This window comes from Ambystoma mexicanum, chromosome 8 (assembly GCF_040938575.1).
Source record: "Ambystoma mexicanum isolate Mex_15411 chromosome 8, UKY_AmexF1_1, whole genome shotgun sequence".
Taxonomy (NCBI): Eukaryota; Metazoa; Chordata; class Amphibia; order Caudata; family Ambystomatidae; genus Ambystoma; species Ambystoma mexicanum.
The window spans coordinates 136,739,419-136,760,374 of NC_090929.1; the positions used below are offsets into that span (position 1 = coordinate 136,739,419).

Consider the following 20,956-nt stretch of genomic DNA (forward strand, 5'->3'; position numbering starts at 1 on the left):
CAAGAGTGGCTCAATATATGACAGCAAGACTGAGAAAAGCATTAGATAAGGAGGTGAGACAGCGCCTTCGGGCGGAATGCCCCCGCCCAGACTTGCCAGGGAAAGTGGCAGAGGCTCCTGAATTGGACCCCAACATGCTTACCTTTGTCTCAAAGACCAGTATGGACCCCCGTAAAGGGATTGATAGATCATGGAAAAGTTGCCAGGAAAAAATACTGGACTTGGCCGGCCCTCTCGCTAAGATTATGGACTTAGCTGAAAGAGCGAGGGACACAGGCGAGGAAGTGGATCCAGAAGCCCTAGCAGGGTGGGCGCAAAGAGTAGTTTGCCTTTTGGGGAACGTGAATTGCGCTATAGCTTCGGAGAGAAGAAGAGGGCTATTATTGAAGATAGACTCAAAGCTCAGTGACCTGGCATCCTATGAGGCTGGAGAGGCAGCCCAAGGACTCTTGTTTGGCGAAACATTCGGGAAGGAGATGGGCCGCTTTGCAGGCACATACACATCACTGGAGAAGGCGCAAGCTTCCATTCGTAAGATCTTCCTGTAGAGAGTTTTTGCCGGGACCGGCCGTTACAGGGGTCGCTCGGCCGGTTGCCAACAAGGAGGGAGAAGACCCCCTAATCACAGAGCCCCGTACTGGGAGAACAGGCAACAGGACACGTTCTTTCCAGCCAGAGGTCGCAATACCAGAGGGCGCAGAGGCAGAGGCTTCGGAAGGGGACAAGGATTTACACCAGGTAAGGGTGATAACCTACCCTCCAGTAGGAGGGAGAACCAGTATGTTCTCGGAAAACTGGTGCACGCTTTCCAGCGATGCCTGGATTTTGCAAACCATCAAAGGTCTGCAGTTAGAGTTTATAAAAGCTCCAGTGCAGACCCGAGTACCCAAGCGCCCGCGCCTAGCGAAAGCAGAACAAGAAGCCCTAAATGCCGAATTAGAGATATTAGAGAAGAAAAGAGCCATATAAAGATGCCCCAGTGCCCCAAGCTTCATAAGCAACATGTTTCTCGTGCACAGGAAGGAGAAAGTGCGCCCAGTAATAAATCTAAAAGAGTTGAACGGATGGATAGTTTACCATCATTTCAAGATGGAGGGGATCCATCAGCTCAGAGGCTCTCTGAGAGAGGGAGACTGGTTGACCAGATTAGACATAAAGGATGCCTCCCTAACGATTCCAGTTCAGAAGCGTTTCAGGAGGTTCCTAGCTTTTCCCTGGAAGTGACAGCTGTGGCAATTCAGGACAATGCCATTCGGGCTTGCATCAGCGCCTTGGGCTTTTACAAAAATGATGAAACCAGTAGCTGCGTATATTCGAGAGAAGGGAATAAGGATAATAATATATCTAGACGATCTTCTACTTCTGGCAGAAGATCGAGGAGCGCTGGAGTATCAGACGATACTAGACCTGTTGCAGTCGCTGGGGTTCCTAGTAAACATAGAGAAATCAGATACCAGACCAGCGCAGAGGTTGGATTTCCTCAGTTTCATTCTAGACACGAGGAAAGCCACCTTGGAACTTCCAGCAAGGAAGATACAAGATATCAAGAGGGAGATCAGAGCATGCTTGAGGAAGAGAGTGATCTCATTGAGAGTTTTAGCGAGAATAGTGGGCCTCCTAGCAGCCTCTATACAAGACATTTTTCCAGGTCCCTTACATTATCGAGCGTTACAAAGGTTGAAGATAAAACACCTCCAACAGGGGTTGAGGTACCATCAATCAATACCATTGGATCAGGAGTCTATCACAGAGCTGGAATGGTGGTTGCAGAATATGGATGCCTGGAATGGGTGTGCCATATTCGGAGACCGGCCGGATCTTATAATAGAGTCGGATTCCAGCCGCCTAGGCTGGGGAGCGCGGTGCAGAGAGTTGCAGAGAGGAGGCAAATGGAGCGAAGAGGAGCTGAATTTGCACATAAACTGCCTAGAACGTCTGGCAGGATCCTTCGTGATAAGCACCTTCACGAGAGACAAAGTGAAGTTGTGTGTTCTGCTAAAAATGGACAACATTTCGGCAGTACGTTACATAAACCACTTAGGGGGAATGAATTCCAGGATGCTAGCGGAGCTAGGGAAAGATTTTTGGCATTACTGCCTGCAGACAGGGACATCAGTGACAGCGGAGTATTTGCCTGGGACACTGAACGTAGTAGCGGATTGGAACTCCCGATACCTCACGGACTCCAGCGATTGGAAGCTGGATCCAGCAGTATTTCAGATACTGGATCAGAGGTGAGGTCCGTTACACACGGATCTGTTTGCGTCTCACCTGAACGCGCAGACACCCAGCTATCTCAGCTGGAGGCTAGCTCCAGATGCAAAAGGTGCGGGCGCATTCCTGCAGGATTGGGCAGGCGGCCCTCATTACGCATTTCCTCCTTTCATGATCCTGAGCAGAGTGTTAGCGAAGCGTCGGAGGGAGAGTTCAGAACTAGTAGCGTCTTTGTAGAAAGCTCAAGTATGGTTCCTGACGCTGATGGAACGCTTGATAGACCTGCCGAGAGTCCTCCCAGAAGGAGAGCGACTGCTCACTGACCCAGCTGGGCAATGTCATCCTCTGAGAGTGAGAGGGACACTCCCGCTCATCGCGTGCAGGATAACAGAAGACGATGGGAACTGCCAAGCATTTCGATGCAGGCTGCAGAACTCATAGCGGAATCCTGGGCTCCATCGATTAGGAGGAGCTACGACGCGGCTTGGGCCAAGTGGACTAGTTGGTGTAGAGGGAGAGGTATTCATCCCATTTCAGCACCTGTAGTAGCGATTCTGAACTTTCTAGCACAGCTTCTGCAAGATGGGAAAGCATTCCGCACTATAGGAGTACATAGATCAGCGATCTCTGCGGGGAACGTTCCAATCGAAGGAGTGCCAGCAGAAGAACACCCGGCAATTTGTAGGCTCATCAGAGGAGCTAAGATTAAAGTTCCACCAGAACCTAAATACACAGTCTTATGGGACGTGATAGTAGAACTGCGATTATTGGAAAGCTCGCCAGTTGACAGATATCTATCGCTCAAGCAGTTGTCGGGCAAGCTAGCGATGCTGCTATGTCTCATATCTTGTAAGAGAGTGTCGGATATTAAGGCATTAGAGGTTAATAGGAGGACATTTGGGCCGGAAGGAGTGACTTTTGTAGTGGTACAAAGAACTAAATCAAGCACCTCAACAGTGCACTATCGGTATGTCCCAAGTAATAGTAAATGGTGCGTAGCAAGCTGCATTAGAGAGTATGAAGCTAGGACGGCAGAGAATAGAGCAATAAGCACGACGCAATTGTTAATAGAGCGTAGGAAGCTTTTCAACGCGATAAAGACAGCTACCATTGGGAGATGGGTCAGAGAAATAATGCAAGCAGCAGGGATTGACTTACAGAAGTATGGGGCTCATTCCGTAAGAGGGGCCATGGCGTCCAGAGCATATAGGACAGGAGTTCCATTGCAAGATATTATGTCAGCAGAAGACTGGGCGAATGATCATACCTTCAGAGAGTTTTATTTTAAGCCAGCTGAGAGTATAGCGAGTACGGTGTTGGGACAGCTTTGAACAAGCATAATGCTCGCCTCCAGTCTTGTCATAGAATAAAGATTACCCCTGCTAACTGCGCAGGGAGTATTAATTCTCTTAAAGACTATGAGGCGAGCATTAGTTCCCACCCACTGCTAATTGTTAATCATATTGTATGTGGATTTTGTGATGATATGATAACGAACTAGAAGCCACCCTGATATTCTATTTTATGTTTCCCTAGGGGAAGAGCAGAATAACAGTTGAGTGAGTCGACTAGTAAGAAGAAGGCGAGAGTGCAGCCATAGGAATTGTTAATTAGTTGAAGTTCAGGAAGTCTTCGCTCAGTTGGCGGGACAGGAAAAGTTTATGGTTAAAGGACATTCAGAGCACGTAAAAGAGAGGAGGAGCTCAGGGACAGGAAGTGGCCATAAACTGAGCTGGAGTATGAAGGACTACAGAGACTATGGGATTTGTAGTTTTAAAAGCGAAAAGTCACGTGAGACATTTCTTTGTGGTTGTTTTTGGTATTGTTTGTTGAAACTGCTGGAGAGTAGTAATAAATGAAGTTGAAGCATAATGCTCGCCTCCTAGTCTTTAATAGAATTAATACTCCCTGCGCAGTTAGCAGGGGTAATCTTTATTATGCAAAATCAAATGAGTGTGTCTTTACGCACGTGAGTTTATTGAGGATCCAACAACAGGATGAGAAACACTTTTAGAACCTAATGCAAACAACCATTACCAAAGCCAAAAGAAAGTAAAATCAAGGACTCATCAAACCAACAGATATTGCCAAAGTCAGGAGGGGACTAATGAAAGTTCCAAAGGTTGTAAAGCTTATTGCCCATATTTGAAGAAGCACATAACAAAAGCTAATATAAACCCAGATTGCCAAAACCAAGGAAGAAGTAGAATAAAACCACATCCTTGTCAGTATTTGGTTAATAACACAGTAGGGAAACAAGAGTGGCAAGAAGGCTGCCCTTTTGGAAAACGTTATTCAGAAGGAGAGGAGCATACCTTGCAGAGGTTTTGCAAAGTTCAAAAGAGTACTAAAGAGCATCAATGTGAAACTTGACTTCCCTGAAGAATTGCTTAAAGCCTAATGTCGTAAAGTAATGAACACTACAAAGCTGTTGGAAACTGAGTTTAACTACAGAGGCACTTGTTGTTTGTAAATTACTGTTCAGGCAGGGGAGTATACCCGAACAGTGTAGTAGGGCTGACATGGAAATAAACCAGGTAAAAGATGAAGAAGTGGTGTTAAAAAATTATCTTTTTTTTTTGTTTTTTGTTTTTGTTTATTAACCCAATTTTGTTTTTTACAAAAGAAATCCTTGTCGAACTATTTTTCTGTCTTGTGAAGACTCCTCAGGACACCACTCTGGATCAACGAGAGGTATCCTTTTTCGAAAGTTTACTAGAAGTCAGATAGTCGGGAAGGCTATTTACCAGGTGCCGTATGAGAAGAGACGCCTGGAGCGGTGGCTTTTTTAAGGGCCAGTTCCAAAAATTATCCTGACAAACATTAATTTCTGAAGCAATAATTTTATAAAAACTGCTGTAGAAGTATCATATGTATTCAGAAATAATAGGTTGTTACAAAATCATCCTGGCAAAGACAATTTATGTGAATACTGCTGAACTAAGGAAATATTATTTGTTTATGGAAAGAAGATTGCTTTGAGTCTTACTGTTACAAGAAGAAGAGAAGGAAGCTTTTTTTGAACCAATGGAGGGGTGGAACTTTTCATTGTCATGTTTGAGTCACAAAGAACCATGTTAGACCTTTGTTGCAAACAAGGATTTCCTGATTTCTTTTTGAAACTGTGGAAATCGGCCAGATTAGAAGGAGAGACTGTTGTCATATTGTGGACTTAACTGTTATATGTTGTTGCATTTGAACTGCCATGACTACCTTATTGAGTTACCATATGTATATACGTGTGAGGGACAGAGAACCTTTTTTAGAGTGTTTCCTTTAGTTTACTTTAGCCACGGAAATCCTCACCACGGTCGGGATAGTGAGGTGTTTATCCAACCTTTTAAGTGAATAAAATGTTATCTCTTGATAAAAACCTTTGCAAGGTTGTCTGCCTCACATTTCTGACCACTCACAAAGCACTTCCTAAGGAATCTCTGGTAACTTAACACACAGTTGATTTGGCCTGATATACGTCCCTGTCAGGCCTTTCTTACAGTCTTTTACACCATTTAACTTCACCTGGTATTTTCTCCGCCCAGGACTTCCATATAACAATTCTCTTCACCTAGTGTACTCTCCTGCCAGGACTTTCATATCATATCTTTACTACAGTTCTCCTTTACCCATGAAACAATGCCAGCCTAATGTTGGCGTATCATTTCATGAATGGGTCTCTCTTTCACAGATTTGGCTTTTGCCCTGCTCTCAAGTTTGCTCACTGTTATTAATTTCTCTCCCTCTTTATTTATTGTATTTATTATGTATTTATAATGCGCCTATAAACAAAGTGTTTTTGTCTCTTTAAGGTGCAGGTTCAACGGCTCATTCATGGAATAGCTCATGGGTCTTTTAGCTTCTTCACATACTTCACTTTGCTCAATCGTGGTATAGATTTTAGGTTCATTAGCTTCTTCACATACATTACTTTGCTTACGGATAACTACTCAGAAGCAGCGCACACTTTCAGGCAACCTTGTAACCCTTTCCGCTTCCATGGGTTTATTATTATTTATTTATTTATAATGCACCGGTGCCCACAGGCATTAGAGCGCCAGGCATCAGGGGTTATTCGGTGCTCCAACTGTCTCTTGAGCGTCTCTGCTTCTGTTCTCTTTGCGTTGTGGGCCCGGCCGGCGACTTGTCCTCCGTTGTGCCTCTGCCGTTTCGGCCTTCAGTTTCTGCTGTCTTTCTCTCTCAGGCAATGCATCCTCTGCCCTCCGATTCCTTCTCCTGCTGGGCAGATTAGCTTTGACAGCGTTTCCTGTGGTGTCTTCTCCCCCAACATTCCAGCAGGTGCTTAGGCAGCAAACCGTGCAGCTCAGCGTCTGCAGCTTTCTTTAATTTCTGTCGGCTGCTCGGATTTTAAACGTCCCGGTCTGATTAAAGATTTTCCAAAGACTAGACCGCAGCATAGGTTTTCCGGCCTAAGTGATCTTCCCCGTCTCAGTAGTTGATGGATGATTCTTTATGTGTTGTTGAGGAAACTGGTATGGGATTCTCTCAGGAGTAATCATTACTGCTCCCTGCCTCTTCCCCGTCACAGTAATTAATGTATTATTCTGGTTGTCATGTTGGGGAATATTAATACTGGATTTAGTACATGGATGAGGATGAGTTGTGCAATAAGCCATTAAGGCCTGGGAAATCAGGGACACATCCCTAAAGGGGAATCAGGATTACATGTCCTTCCCCAAAGATATCCTGTCTCTCCCCCTAACGTCACCTCTACCCAGGTGGCCTTCCCTTATATAGCCACCCCCAGGCTCAGGATCAGGTAACGGCTGCCGTCCCCTGACTACATAGGGAGAGGCTACCTCAGGGAAAGAAGTGATAATATCATCAGATTCATCACAGGGCCCAGAACATCCAATGTGCATAGGATGTTTAGCCAACATTTAAGCTATGCCATCAGTATCCTACGAGCAGGAAGGATGAACAAGTGGTAGCGTGTGTATTCTTCTAATTATGTTTTCATAGTGTTTATATACCTTGCCCCATAGAGTTACTTTATATTTCATCTTGTTTCGGCTGGAAATTAACTCTTCATCGCTGGAAGCAATATTTTCTAGTGTTGTCAGACAGACCCTATGCATTTTAGATAGAATGGGTGCTTTACAAGCCAAACAACGGCTTTCAATCTTCATACAATGATTTTTTGATGGGGATTCAAATCTTATGAAATAGCATCAGCCTCATATATAGGATAAAGGAATCAAGAGATTGGAGGCCAAACATAATTGAATTAAAGCCATTGATAGACGAAGAGGAAGGCGTTAAGATCTCTTCCATAAATAGCCCTCCATTTGTCTAGCTAGGTCTCACGAAGAATGTTGAAGACCTCAAGAAGTCTATGCAACAGGATTGGAACGATTTTCCCTTGTAGTATTTTACAAGGGCGTAGTATTTTAACAAGGGCTTTAGCACGAAAGCACAACATTTAACATACATTTTTCACATTTGGGCAGAGAGATGTACTCATTTGGCTTTCAATCTTTCCAGGGTGCATTTAGGTCTTCTATTTGAATGTAACATGACACCTAAATAAACAATGGGATCTACCATTTCCATAGAGCTGTTATTCAGATACCATTTGAACTTGGTAGGTTTCTTGTCATTCCTACAAACCATCACAGATGACTTTTTGGCATATATCTTCAAACCATTTCCTATTGTGTAATTCTCCAATGTTGTCACAGAGCGTTTTAAATTGAGAGTCAAAGATCATTATCGTTCTTACAATTAAATGACCAACTCTCAGAGGGAATGACCTGGTGGCATCTAGACAGCCGAACATAGCTGCCAAATATAAGTTAAAGAACCAGGGCACCAGTTGTGAAGGCACCATGAAGTATGACACAGACAACAGACTTCAAGTTCAAACAAAAGAATATTTATTAACTTAAATATCAGGATGGTTGAAGGCCTAAGTTGCCCTATGATAAGGTGGGATTTCCCTACCGGAGCAAAACGAAGGAAAGTCTGAGTCTGTCATGTACAGTCTACAATCAGGTAACCAGAATATTAGTAAAGGATACAAGGTTCAATAAGACCTTAGAAAAGGATACAAGTTGAATCTGCTACACCCGATTCCTGTTCAAAATAGACTGCTAGATGTTTAATAATAGACCTTCCAATTGATAAAGCAATCTGTCTACTGAATGAACAGACAGAGTGGGCGATCAATGGAAAGGGCCAAGGAGAACACAAACCAACCTGTAAAAGAAAGTACTATAAGTATTTTATCATAAGGGGGAATAATATTATATATCAAAATATATATTTCAGACTAACCTGTGGTAAAGGAACTGCCTGTCTGTAAAGCAAGATGAAACAAGGATCCTGAAACAGCGTCTAGGAAAAAGGGTAAGGTTAGTAGGGAATCTTATCCCGAACGACACGAGGGTCACGCTAGAGCCGGGTTGGTGCACACCAGCATAGCGTCCCAAAGTCCGTGCACATTTAAGGTAATCACTGTTCAATGCAACAGAAAATGTCCATTCTTTGGAGGCAGTTCCAATAAGGCCCTTGAGGTACAGTAACTAATATTCAAGATAAAGTAAATATGTAAATGATGATAGTTAGCAAGTTCTTACTTGTAATCTTATGGTGTAAATATGGCACACTCTCACAGGATCTCATCAGCGGGGTAGAGTGTTGGTAACGCTTGCTTTTCTCCCTGCTGAATTGCCGCGGAAGCCCGTGAGTGGAAGACTGGGATTTTAGGCGTCTGTGTTTTGTCCGTGGCCAATGCCCTGTTGGACAATGGATAGCAGTGGCGTTCCGCGTGTGTGGAATGGAACGTGGCACACTCTGCTTGGTCCTGGACAGGAATGTGGTGGAAAGTTTTGCTTTGGAAGCGTTCTGTGTGAGCAATAGAGCAGGACACGCTCTGCTCGGTCCGGGAAGGAAACGCAGCAGAATGCTGCTTTGAAGGCATTCCGTGTGAGCAATAGAGCGGGACACGCTCTGCTCGGCCCGGAAGGGAACGTAGTGGAAAGCTGCTTTGAAGGCGTTCCGTGTGAGCAATAGAGCAGGACACGCTCTGCTCGGTCCAGGAAGACAGTGCAGTGGAAAGCTGCTTTGAAGGCGTTCCGTGTGAGCAGCAGAGCGGGACGCGCTCTGCCCGGTCCCGGAAGGGAATGCAGTGGAAAGCTGCTGCTTGAGGAAAATGATGCAGGGATTGCAACTTGCTGAAGAATTATAATACCGCAGCTTCGGTCAGGAACAACAACAAACAATCAGAAGCGCTGGTCCCCGTCCTTGATTGTATATATACGCAGCACGACGTACGTAACAAATCACGTGACTAACGCGGAATCCCTCGTTTCAGCTGTCTTGCCCGAAATGAACGGGATAACTTCCAATGTGAGAAGAAGGGTCTAGCTGTTCTATGGGCGTAATGCATATACGTCTGAACTTGGCGCCCTCTGTAGGCAGCAGGCATGACACAGTCAAAGAGTTCAACTTAAAAGTCTATGGGGGTCATTACGACCTGGGCGGTAAGGAACACCGGCATCCATTAAGGAGACCGGTGCCGGTAATCCCTTACCGCCCTATTCCATGGTCCCTTGGCGGGGCCCGTAAGGAACGTGTGGTCAGACCACACGTCCCTTAGGGGTCCCGCTAAGGGACCAGGGCGCTAATAACGGGCTTGCAAGTCACGAGCCAGTAATTAGCACCCTCCCCATTCCCATTGAGCCCTATGGGGGCTCAAATGGGAATGGGGAATGGCTTGTTCAATGTGAACTTACCAGTCCCGCCAGGGTCGGACTACACCGGTAAGCCCCCATTGAACAACACCGGTGCCGGACCCGTTATTGGTGGCAGTCATGGCGCAAATAGTGCCATGACTACCACCAACCTCGGAATGACCCCCTATGTCCAAAACCTTTCCTTGCCCTCACGGCTACAAAAAAACAATGTGTGTGGATGTCAAGGTCAAAAGAACAGTGTTTAACTCAAAGTTCTGAGCTGCTTTTAGCTCACAGCTTCCATTCAGCTCCCCCTCTACAAGCAAAAGAAAGTTCCATGAAAAAGGCTCAAGGTGTACCTTTCTCCTGCTCAAAGTGATGTAGTTCATCACCAATCTTTGGGGTTCCCTTCCCCAAGTTTCACATATCACAATCCAAAACAAAGGGGTTTTGAGACTCCAGTCCCAAGACAACAAGTGTAGTTCTGTAGGTCTCAGTGTACCCTTCCCCAAGACTTTCAATCTCTCTGAGGACACTTGTCTTAGTATTTTAAAAAGTCTTTAACAAAAACACCAGGTCAACTTGACCCTTTTTCTGGCTTGCCTTGCCTGTACCTTTGCAGTATTTTCAGTGGACTTGTCTCACAGTGTTCTTAACTTCCACCACACAGGGCTCTCTGGTCCAGGCACAGTTGTCAGACCACACGGCCCACCCATCACAGGTTGCGCAACCAGAACCCCTGGACTCCTCAGCACACACCCACATGTGTTGATTCCAGAGCACCAAGTCACTGTCACCTGTTCACATTTATTAGGCTTGTGGCCTAGGGGTATTCCTGTGCTCCTCTGGCCTCTTCTTGGTCACCTTGTGGCTCTGCCACCATGTCTCACACACCCCTTGACAACCTGTAGCCTTGCTACACTGCATTCAATCTTTAATGTTCACTGTTTGGCTTTCTTCAGCTTTCGCTGTGTTATTTAAAGTCCACTTTTAACTCAGAGTTCAATGCTCTCATAGGTGGTTTACTTAAATTCAGTATTCAATGCATGTCTGTTTGCTTAAGCGTTAAATAGCGCTTTAATTCGATCTTCAATGTGCGCTGGTTTTACATCAATGTAGAGTGCGCTATTCAGTTCAGTGTTTAATATGGATTGGCTTTTAAATGTTAACTTTGCATTTAGTTGCGTTTTCAATATGAATTGGATTCTCCCAAAGTAATCTTTTCATTTAGTTTGGTATTCAATATGCGCTTTTTCATTCATTCACATGGACTATGAAACACTTGTGGTCTTTCAGAGCTCCCCGGTGCTGACACGCCTCTCTGATACTCACCCACCTTCTCAACTTTCACCCAGTGGTTCCCGAGACTTCCTTTCACCTCCTGATGTCGGGACTGAACACCGTAGTGAGCTCCACTCGCTCGCTGTGTGCTCCCTGTTTCACACCTGCACTTCTGCTGCTAGATTTCAGATGCAGACAGCTTCCTCTGCATTCCAGGCTCCATGACAGCTCCTGCTGCACACGCTACTGTTTGGAGGCTCCCAGGCTTGTGGGGAATACGAGACCGACTTCCATCGGGTCCCACAAGTCCTCTGGGACTTCTGCCGGCATCCTGATCCCTTCTCCTGGACCACCACAGCTGCCTCCTCTCACAGGTCTCCTGCTGCTCCACTAGTTGCTTCACCAGTCGCTCTACCCATCACTCTCTACCCTGCTGGGATGGTCTACCTTTATACACCTGCAGCACCTTGACAGGTTGCAGGTGTGGAACTCTAATTAGTTCTGCCTGACCACAATTACAAGGACATGCCTGACCTTCACAGTTCCTTGCAGGCATCTTCTTTGTCCTAATACCAAACTTAATTCCTCTTAGTTGTATCCTCTTCGTTGCAGTACTGTCAACTGTTGTATAGGAAGAGTTGATGGGGACTGGCTCATAAAGGTTGGAGAAGAGTTAGGGTGGTTGTTAGTAGGAAAAGGGGAATACCATGTCTCGGCCAAGGGCACCCCACTCCCAGTCTCCAAGGACCCTCGACCCAAGTGATCCTCCCTCGCTTGTCCACCCCCAGGGCCAGGATCCAAAAGTGATAGTCCTTCCCTGGACACCTGCACACAGGAGCCATGGGGAATAGAAGTGAGAACACCCTCAGGTTTCTCACACAGAACCCAGCCCTGTCTCAACCACAGTGATGTGTGTATTTTCTTGGTAATATTTCCAAACGCACCTGAAAAGTGGTATCCATGTGAAATAAAATCAAGATGTTTAGTAACCCTCCTGGACTGCCCTGATTGTACAATTTGTTCCAGAGGAGGGTCCTATCGACACAGCCAAAAGCAGATGTAAGGTCGGCAGAAGCCATATATAACGGGCTCCCTTCCTTGGAGAGAGCGTTTTGTTGTAATAGACGGACAATAAAACCATAAAGGGGGCTTTTGGTACCTGCCCTAAACCCTGTTGGATATTTAGAAAGTATGTTGGCTTTAAGAGCCCATTGTTCAAGGTCTTTCAGTACAAGTGAGGCAATGATTTTGCTACTAGAATCCAAGAGCGCTATCCGGTGATAGTACTCTGGTTTTTCCCTCAAGCCTTTCTTGTATATTGGGACAATGTAACTTTGACTCCAGGTGTCCGGAAGTTTTTTGTTTGTTTGTTTGTGCATTTATATAGAGCTACACACCCTCAGGTATCGGAGCGCTGCTTATTTCCCACGTGTGTGGTGCTCATTTATCGACCTTGGAAGGATGAAATGCTGAGTTTGGGGATTCGAAACTGTGTCAGCAGGCTCTGCACGGATGTCAAAGCGAGCGCTCTACTCGCTGTGCTATCTGTGCTATCTGACCAGAAGTGAGCACCTGGTATTAATGTCAGTAAAGAGGGCACACAAAATGATGGACTATAGCGATGCATTGGCTTTTAGAGAGAGATTACCTAAGCCACCTGGTCCCATAGCTCTGGATTTTGTTGCCTTGACAATGTCATCAACCTCTTTAGGCAAGAATGGTTTCTGTCAGCAAGATCATTTCTTTGTCAAATATCGTATTTATTCCTCGATAGCTGCTGAAATGCTGCTGCATTTTGCAAAACAGAAAAGGTGCACCAAGCTGATTCTGAAATTGAATTTGAATTTGACTGGGTCATGTCTGAGAGTGGTCTTTATGGTTGATTAATGACCAGAATCTTTTAGAGTTATTAGTGATTAGAGCATTAATCATAGTCGCACTGTCGCTGGATTGCAGTTCTGTCCTATATAACTTTATCCAGTTCTTATATTGCATTGATTGTTAGTATGCGTTTGTCTTAGCCAAATTTCACATGGGTTTTACCTCAGGTTTTTTCCAAGATGCATATCTCGTGTCTTAATTCGTTGTCCTATCTTGGACTGTCTGATCAAAGTCATGGCTCTTGGCTTGTTTTTGGATACTAGTTTTAATCAGTCGTTTGCCTTTACCAATGTCCTGCATGATTACCCCAATTACCTCATTACAATGTACCAACGTGTAACAATATAGACAATTTTGGGTTAAATTTCACGTATAGTTTCGAAGACCAGTGTTGTATACGAGTTCCCGAATTTGTGGCCTCAAGATATGCATAATCGCTGATCTTGTAAGTTATTTATTTACTTACTTTTCTTTGTTTTTGTTCCCCTTGTGAAATGTTTCCCTATCAATACCTTCATTCACAGGGCTTTCCTGATCTTGAGTAAACGTGGGAACAGCGAGTATAGGGCAGTGCGCCTTCCCTTAATTAGGTAGTAGTGATTCTTTATCGAGGGTGTAGCCTGGCAGCAGACTTCTAGCAGTGACTGATACTCACTAGTCAGCCGAAGTATAACTTTTTGCGAAGTGGAGTTGTGCTAAGTTTGAATCATGCACCTGGGCTCTTATGGGTTAGAGAACATAGTTTGTTTGAGTCTTGAGCTTATAAATTGAGGTGTTCGTTTAATAGTAAGTTAGTTTTAGATTGTACATGGTGCCCACATTCTCCTATTTGGAGGCACGTGCAATTGTTTCGCCCTTACCTGGGCTTTCTCAAGGCATACAAGTTACTTTTTTACTTGAAAAAAAAAACTTTTTCCCCAATTGTGGGTATGGTGTATACAGTACATATATGTTCATCAGGTTCTGTGATGTGCATTAATTTAGCATCACACTTTTCCAGTTCACATTCACAATAATGATTCTCTTCATATTGTATTAGTGTGGTTTACAATCAGTACTGACGTGTCTCAGTACAGTTATACTGCTTTCTCATACATACAACTTTATACATTCACATTTGTTAGTGTATCACTAATGTTGAGCTCTAGTATGCCAAGTCGTTTACAATCAGTCCTCGTTCTACTTATATCTCCTCATATTTGTTATACAGTGCGAAGTTCCAATGTAGTACCTGTTTTTTTCAATATGGGTGCATTCCAATGTTGTGAGAATCTTCACATTGGGCCTCATTACAACGGTGCCGGTCCGGTAACAATGGTGCCGGTAAGCCTACCAGCACAGTTGTTACTGCACCGCCACAGTACGACTCTGCGGGCGGGTGCCGTCCCGCCCAGCAGGGACAGACCTGGAAGGCGGAACAGCACCCGCAGCATTTCACGGAAGAACCGGCACAGTTGTTAACGGTGCCGGTTCTTCCGTGGTCCCCATACCCATTGAGTCCTACGGGACTCAAATAGGAATGGGGATTTACCACTTACCAGCGCCTGACTTCCCGGAATGCCGAGGTTGTAATCCCTCGGTGTTAGCGGCAAGCCAGGCACCCGTAAATATTGCAAGTCCAGAGGCAATACGCCGGTTGCACTGGCAGGGTTACCGCCAGACTAGTAAAGAGACCCATTGAGTCGTTGCAATCGGTGGTATCGTATTTTTCTTTTTTTCATTTTTGTGCAGTCCCAGTTTGAGGACCATTTCTTTTAATGAGCTATTCTGTACCAATTAGAAGACCAGTTTATGAGGAAAAACTCAATTGGAGAGAGACAACTGAGCCCGCAAGTAACCGCAGAACTGTGGCTCTTTCGTGATGAAAGGTAAGAGTTGGGAGTCCACCGCTTTCTGTTCCTGCTTGTGCTGTAAAGTTACCTTGTATTTCTCTTTTTCTGTGTCAAAAATATCACCCTCCTGGTGTTTAGGCTGGCGCAGCTTCTTCTCTTTGAAGTATGAGTGAGTCAGATGTTTAGGAATTTTTACAGTAGAGATGTCGAGCTTAGTAGATGTGGCAATGACGAACTTCTGGTGAGCCCTACGCAGTGGGATACGATTTATAACCAAAGGACCCGTTACAAGGAGCAAACCAGACCCAAGTTGCTTCAGGAACACCACACCCCTTCCTCTATGACGCCCATTCAAAAGGGTCAACACTGTCCCAGGAGGAATGGAAGAATGCAGCTTGCGCCTCTGCTGGGAAAAGGGCTTTTTACCATGACTCAGCAGCTTGCGGGGAACATCCTAAGTTGGATAGTATCGTGGCATTTTACGTAGCTTAACCATACGGGTGCCTCCATTTTTGTCTCCACCAACTGGCTTGCATACAGTACGAGGTGCTCCTGCCTTCTTTTCAATCTTTGTTTCTGGTGCAGTGTATTTGCGCTTGTACAATGCCTTTCTGGCATACATCGCAGTCCAGGAATATTTCCCGATACCACGAGCCAACACCGGATGCGTTCTGCGTTGCTGCCCCTTTCCTGATCTTGCCATGCCTTATTGCCTGCTCACAGCCCGCTTACCTACTGGTCCCTTGTGCGCTTTTACCAGTAGAGCCCTAGATAATTGTCCACGTGGGTCATTTCCGTCCTTTGTTTACACACACCGGAAGGAAATCAATATAATTTTACTGAAGTAATTTCAATCCCAGAACTAAATTAATGAACCTTTTCTTGTAAGACAATATTAATTAAGCATACTATACATATCATGGAACTCTGTACTAAGAGCTAGTACATAGTAAAAACGGACATCCCCATTCATTGGAAGTGTCCATTTTACTACTGGTCCCTTCGTGAACATTTACCTGCACCAATGGACATTTGTTAGCTGCGTTCTAGGTCAAAAGACCATTTTTTAAAAATCGAGAAATAAAAACGGTTTAGAAAGACCGCTCTGTGAACGCTCAGAGCAGTCTTTCTAAATCAAACTGTCAGCCCCTGCGACGCACACAGGACCCGGAAGCGGCCACGAGGGAGAACGGGAAAATTCATGTGTGCGTGTGTGTTTGTGTGTGTGTGTGTGTGTGTGTTAGGTGTACGTGTTTGTGTGTATGTGTAATGGTGGGGTGGGTCTTGGTGAGGGAGGAAGCGGGGGCTGAGGGAGGGCCATTTGGGGCATTGAACCCCCCACCACCCGATTTTAAGCAAATGGAGCAAGAGCGATTGTGGGTGGAGGGCAAAAAAATTTCCTTTTCGTTAGGGGACCTACAAAAATAGGGAATAAAATGAGATAGAAGCGCCAGCTGACGTTGCCTCAGTACATTGCTCGCGTTCGGAGACCAGCGTCTATGAGCACAATCTACCTGCGGCTGAAAGGTAATCAAGAGTAACACACCATTTTTCCACCCCATCCTTCAACAGACGCTAGTTGTAGGTCAACCTCAACCCCAACCTGGGTGTCATGTATTGCGGCAGCATTGTGTTGCGGAAATACCTGCGTTGACTGCTCCACACACAACATGCCTCCTACCTTTTACTCTTGCACCTTGTTTCTCTCTTTTACCTTAATTATGGTGACATTCACCTAACTGGAACAAAAATCTCTGGGCAAAGGCGTTCTTGATGCGTCCCTTGCCGTTTAGGTGCTTCCCACTTTGCTCCAAGAAGGCAATGGCGAATGCCCCTTGTCTGTCCGTGCCTGAGATGTTATCTTGCAGGAGCGTAGAGCTTTACACTGTGCATACTCTGGGTAGGTGTTTCTGCTCTGCCACAACAACCTCCATAATCCAATCATAGGCCACTATACCTTTGCCTTTGCCACCGTGAGGGACAGCTCCCTCTTTGCAGATAGGAAATGGTGTGTATGAGGAGAGCTGACATATATATCAGGAGGCCAGTCCCATTAATTCCATACTCGTGTCCTGCAACTTGAACTCCTTGCATTGTTCTGACCATGAAGAACGTCCTTCTTACCTTTCTTGGGGATCCCATAATGACACACATGCAATTTGTGCTCTGTGATGAACCCTTAGACGGTATAATACTACCCCTGGGGTGGTACATCGTGGGAGGGTCACATGGGGAGATAAACTCCTTATCTCCTTCTCTTCTCACATCTCTGACTTCTCTATGAAGTCTCACTACCAGCTGCACCTCCTCAGAGGTATTTTTCCTTTCCTCTCTTTCCCCCAGAAGCTCACTGTCTCCAGAGCTCTGGTTCTCTCTAGGCTGGACTACTGCAACAGCCTTTTTCTAAATCTGCCAGCTTCTACTCTCCTCCCTCTGCAATTCATCCAGAACAGGACTGCGAGACATGTCCTTGGCCTCAAGCCCAGGGATCGCATCTCTCCAGGACTCTCTACACTGGCTCCCAGTGGCTGCGAGGAGTAAGTTAAAAACCCTCTGCATTGTCCACAAGGCCTTCTGGGGCCTCTATACCTCCAACTCTCTCTTCCTAAATATCTTCCATCTCAAGCTCTTTGCTCATCCGCCTCCAACTCCCTTAGGGTCAGATGCTTCTCCAAGCAACAAGTTGGTGGTAGATCTCTTTCTTCGGCTGGGGCCTTCTTCTGGAACACCCTTCCTGCCTCCTTGAAACTTGAGGAGAACCATCTCCAGAAACACCTCAAGACCTTCCTCTTTGCTTCTGCTCTCTCTCCTCCTCTCCCCTGCTGAACTCTTGACTGAAACTGCACTGGTCACCTGGCTACCCTCTGATCTCTGGCCCAGGACTCCTCCCCCGCCAGCTGCACACCTGCACTGCCTCCCGGGCAACCCTGCAGTTGGGGGCTGTTTCTGTATCCCGACAGTCCCCCAGCTCTTCACACTTGTTGTCTGCACTTAACCCTGCACTTGCCACTAGCTGGCCGCACTTTTATCTACCGTTTTTATTTATTTTATTTATTCTTTACTGTTGATCCTGTGTTTTGCACTGCCCCTTCCCCCTTCCCTGCAGCACTTTCCCTTCCCCCCTCCCCTGCACTTGCACAATCTCAATGTCACCTGGTCTAGTAAGATCATTGTCTTTGTCTTCCCTCTGTTCCCCCTCTCTTTCCTCGTCAGGCCTTGAAACACTTGTGTATAGGTGCGTTATGAATGCCATATCATATCATCAATGTATGTATGTAGGGGTACTTATAGAGCATGAACTGAGACCCAATGGCATTTAGGTGCTAGATACAAGCAGTTATCTGGGAGATGGGAAATGCTGTATAAGGTGTTGGATGTTCACTGACTGGTGGGGTGGTTACAATGTACTCAGCAGGCAATTCATTTGGCAGATACACCACCATTTTGGCTGCCACATCAGCGGCTGCATTCCCCATCGATATTTCATCTGTCCCATTAGTGTGGACGGTGCACATGAGGACCGCCACAACAGCTGGCCGGTGTTGTACGTGAATAAAGGGACACAGCTCCTTTAAGGGAAGGGACACACACCAGGGTGGGAGGAGGACAGAAGGGGAGGGACAAGGGAAGGGAAGGCAGTTGAATGTTAGTCACGAATAAAGAAGGTTCATAGTAGCAGTGGCTCCGCGTATCATTGCTGTGAATGCGGAGGAACGATTTGGGGAGGTGCCCCAACAACTGGCGACGAAGCCGATGAGAGCCCATGCTCTGCGGCAAGAAGGGCCGGTACACCCAGCAGTGTCGGTGGGCCCGAGTGCCCTGCAGTAACAGAGAGCCTGCATGCCCCGCAGGCAAGGAGAATCGGTGGGTCTGTGTGCCCTACAGCGTCGGAATCTAAGAGGAGGGCCTGTGTGCCCCACAACGTCAATGGAGGTGCCTAGGAGGAGGGGCCCATGTGCCCAAAGAAGAACAGGAGACCAGGAAGAGGACCGGTGAGCCCCGTGGAAGAGGAGCTCAAGGAGAAGGCCTGTGTGCCCCGAAGAAGAGAAGTCCAGGAAGCGGACCCGCGAGCCCAGAGGAAGAGGAGCCCAAGGGGAGGGCCCGTGTGCCCGAAGCAAAGGAACCCAGGAGAAAGACTCTGCGAACCCAGCAACAGAGGAGCCTGACTCCCACCGAACACTACGGAAGGCAGCCGGAGCTGCGTACGACCAGCCTTGCCCCACCCACAGCACAGTGGACAAGAACGGGTAAGCAGCCCCCACGTACCCAACCCCATATGAACTAAGGCCAGGGCGGAGGCACCAATCAACGGCCGTAGTCCCATCACAGCGCCCCTGACCCCAGCCAGTGCATAAACCCCGGAAAAACAACAAAATCTGGGCGGGAAGCCCACAGACATAATGAATGGCCTGTAGGCCAACAGTAACACCCTTAGCCACCCCAACCAGTACCTGAAGAAGCAACCCTGACCCCAAGCGGGGGGTACCTACACAAAAAGGGACGATAAGTAAAGGGAATAACCACCAATTACATCAATACCTCCCATGACAAGAACCCACCAGCAAAAAGGTTAGTGGGAAGCACAACAAGTTAGTGGCACCCACGCCCCCCGTCAGTGCAACTACCTGCACACATCCACGAGGCAACCCAACACCAACGTTCCAGGACCTACCTCCCACCTCCAGACTGCAAAGGAAAGCGAGCACACAGCCACGCCCGCCACGTAACCCCAGGGAGAAACCACCAATTTGGGGAAACGATAAGTGCTCAACCCATTTGAGCATGCACACAACCACCTGAACGCCATCAGAGTAACAGTGCCCCACCCGCCCCAGCAACCATGACTGATCCAGCACAGGCTGATGCTGATGCAGGGACAGCACCCATGGCTAATGCCAACCTTACCTCACACGCCAGCCTCATGAGGAGACCTAGTCTGTTTACACTCAACCCACACCACGGCCAGGGCCAGCGGTGGGAAGAATGGGTTAAGGAATTTGAAGACTTCGTAGGTGCCATCGGCACGCAAGAATCCCCCAACAAAATCAGCATCATTACCAACGTCGCAGGGAGAGAAATCAAAAACATAATACGCACGATCCCTCCACAAGACTGCATCACCTACCCGAAACTTTTAGAAGCCATCAACGAGAAGCTTGTCATAACACCCAATCCGGACTATGAGCGATACACTTTCAATCAATGTGCTCAACTCCCTCATGAATCGATAGGGGAATTTGTCATCCGCCTCCAAAGAAAAATCATAAAGTGCGACTTCGCCAACTTTAATGACGATGAAGCAATCAGACTGCGCATAATAGAAGGATGCATATCCTCAATGTTCAGGAAACACCTTCTAAAAAAGACTCTCCCTCAGAGAAGTACTGGACCTAGCCAGGGTATACGAAAGAATAGACGTCCAAGCCGGGGCCATAGAAAACCCCAAAAAGGGTGACATCATAGCAGCGGTAAGCCCATACAACCGATACCCAAACTCGCAGAAGAGAGGCTTGGATGGCCACCCACGGCCTGTGCCTGAACGATGAGAAGACAGAGCTTCTTCAAGTCGGCTCCCCCAACAACCTGTCAAAACTCAGTCCTTGCTACAATAACATTATCATAGATGGTAATACGAACCCCATTGTTAAGAGTGTGAAAACCCTAGGCTTCCACCTAGACGCCAATACCAACCTCTCTAAACAAATCAACGCAACCGCCTCAGCCACTGCCTACACGGGTAAGCTTATCAGGGCTAGCAGAACCTTCCTATCCCCCAACAGTTGCCTCACTCTTGCCAGAGCCCTCATTCAGTCCAAACTGGACTACTGCAATAGCCTGTACCTAGGAGCCAACCAATCCATAATCAACAAACTCCAGGTTCTCCAAAACAATGCCCTACACGCAGCCCTTAACATCCCTAAGCGAGAGCACATCTCCACAACCAGGAAAGTGTGTAAATGGCTGTCCATACAGCAAATAATTGACCTCAAAACTATCTGTCTCACTTGCAAGTCCCTTAACCACTTAGCCCCACCGTACCTCACCAATAAATTTACC

General features: G+C 46.5%; 1 pseudogene; it reads right to left on the bottom strand.

The window, feature by feature from the left end:
* Nucleotides 1-14,843: 14,843 nt before the first annotated feature.
* On the bottom strand, nt 14,844-15,562 carry LOC138473545 (large ribosomal subunit protein eL6 pseudogene; annotated as a pseudogene).
* Nucleotides 15,563-20,956: the final 5,394 nt, after the last annotated feature.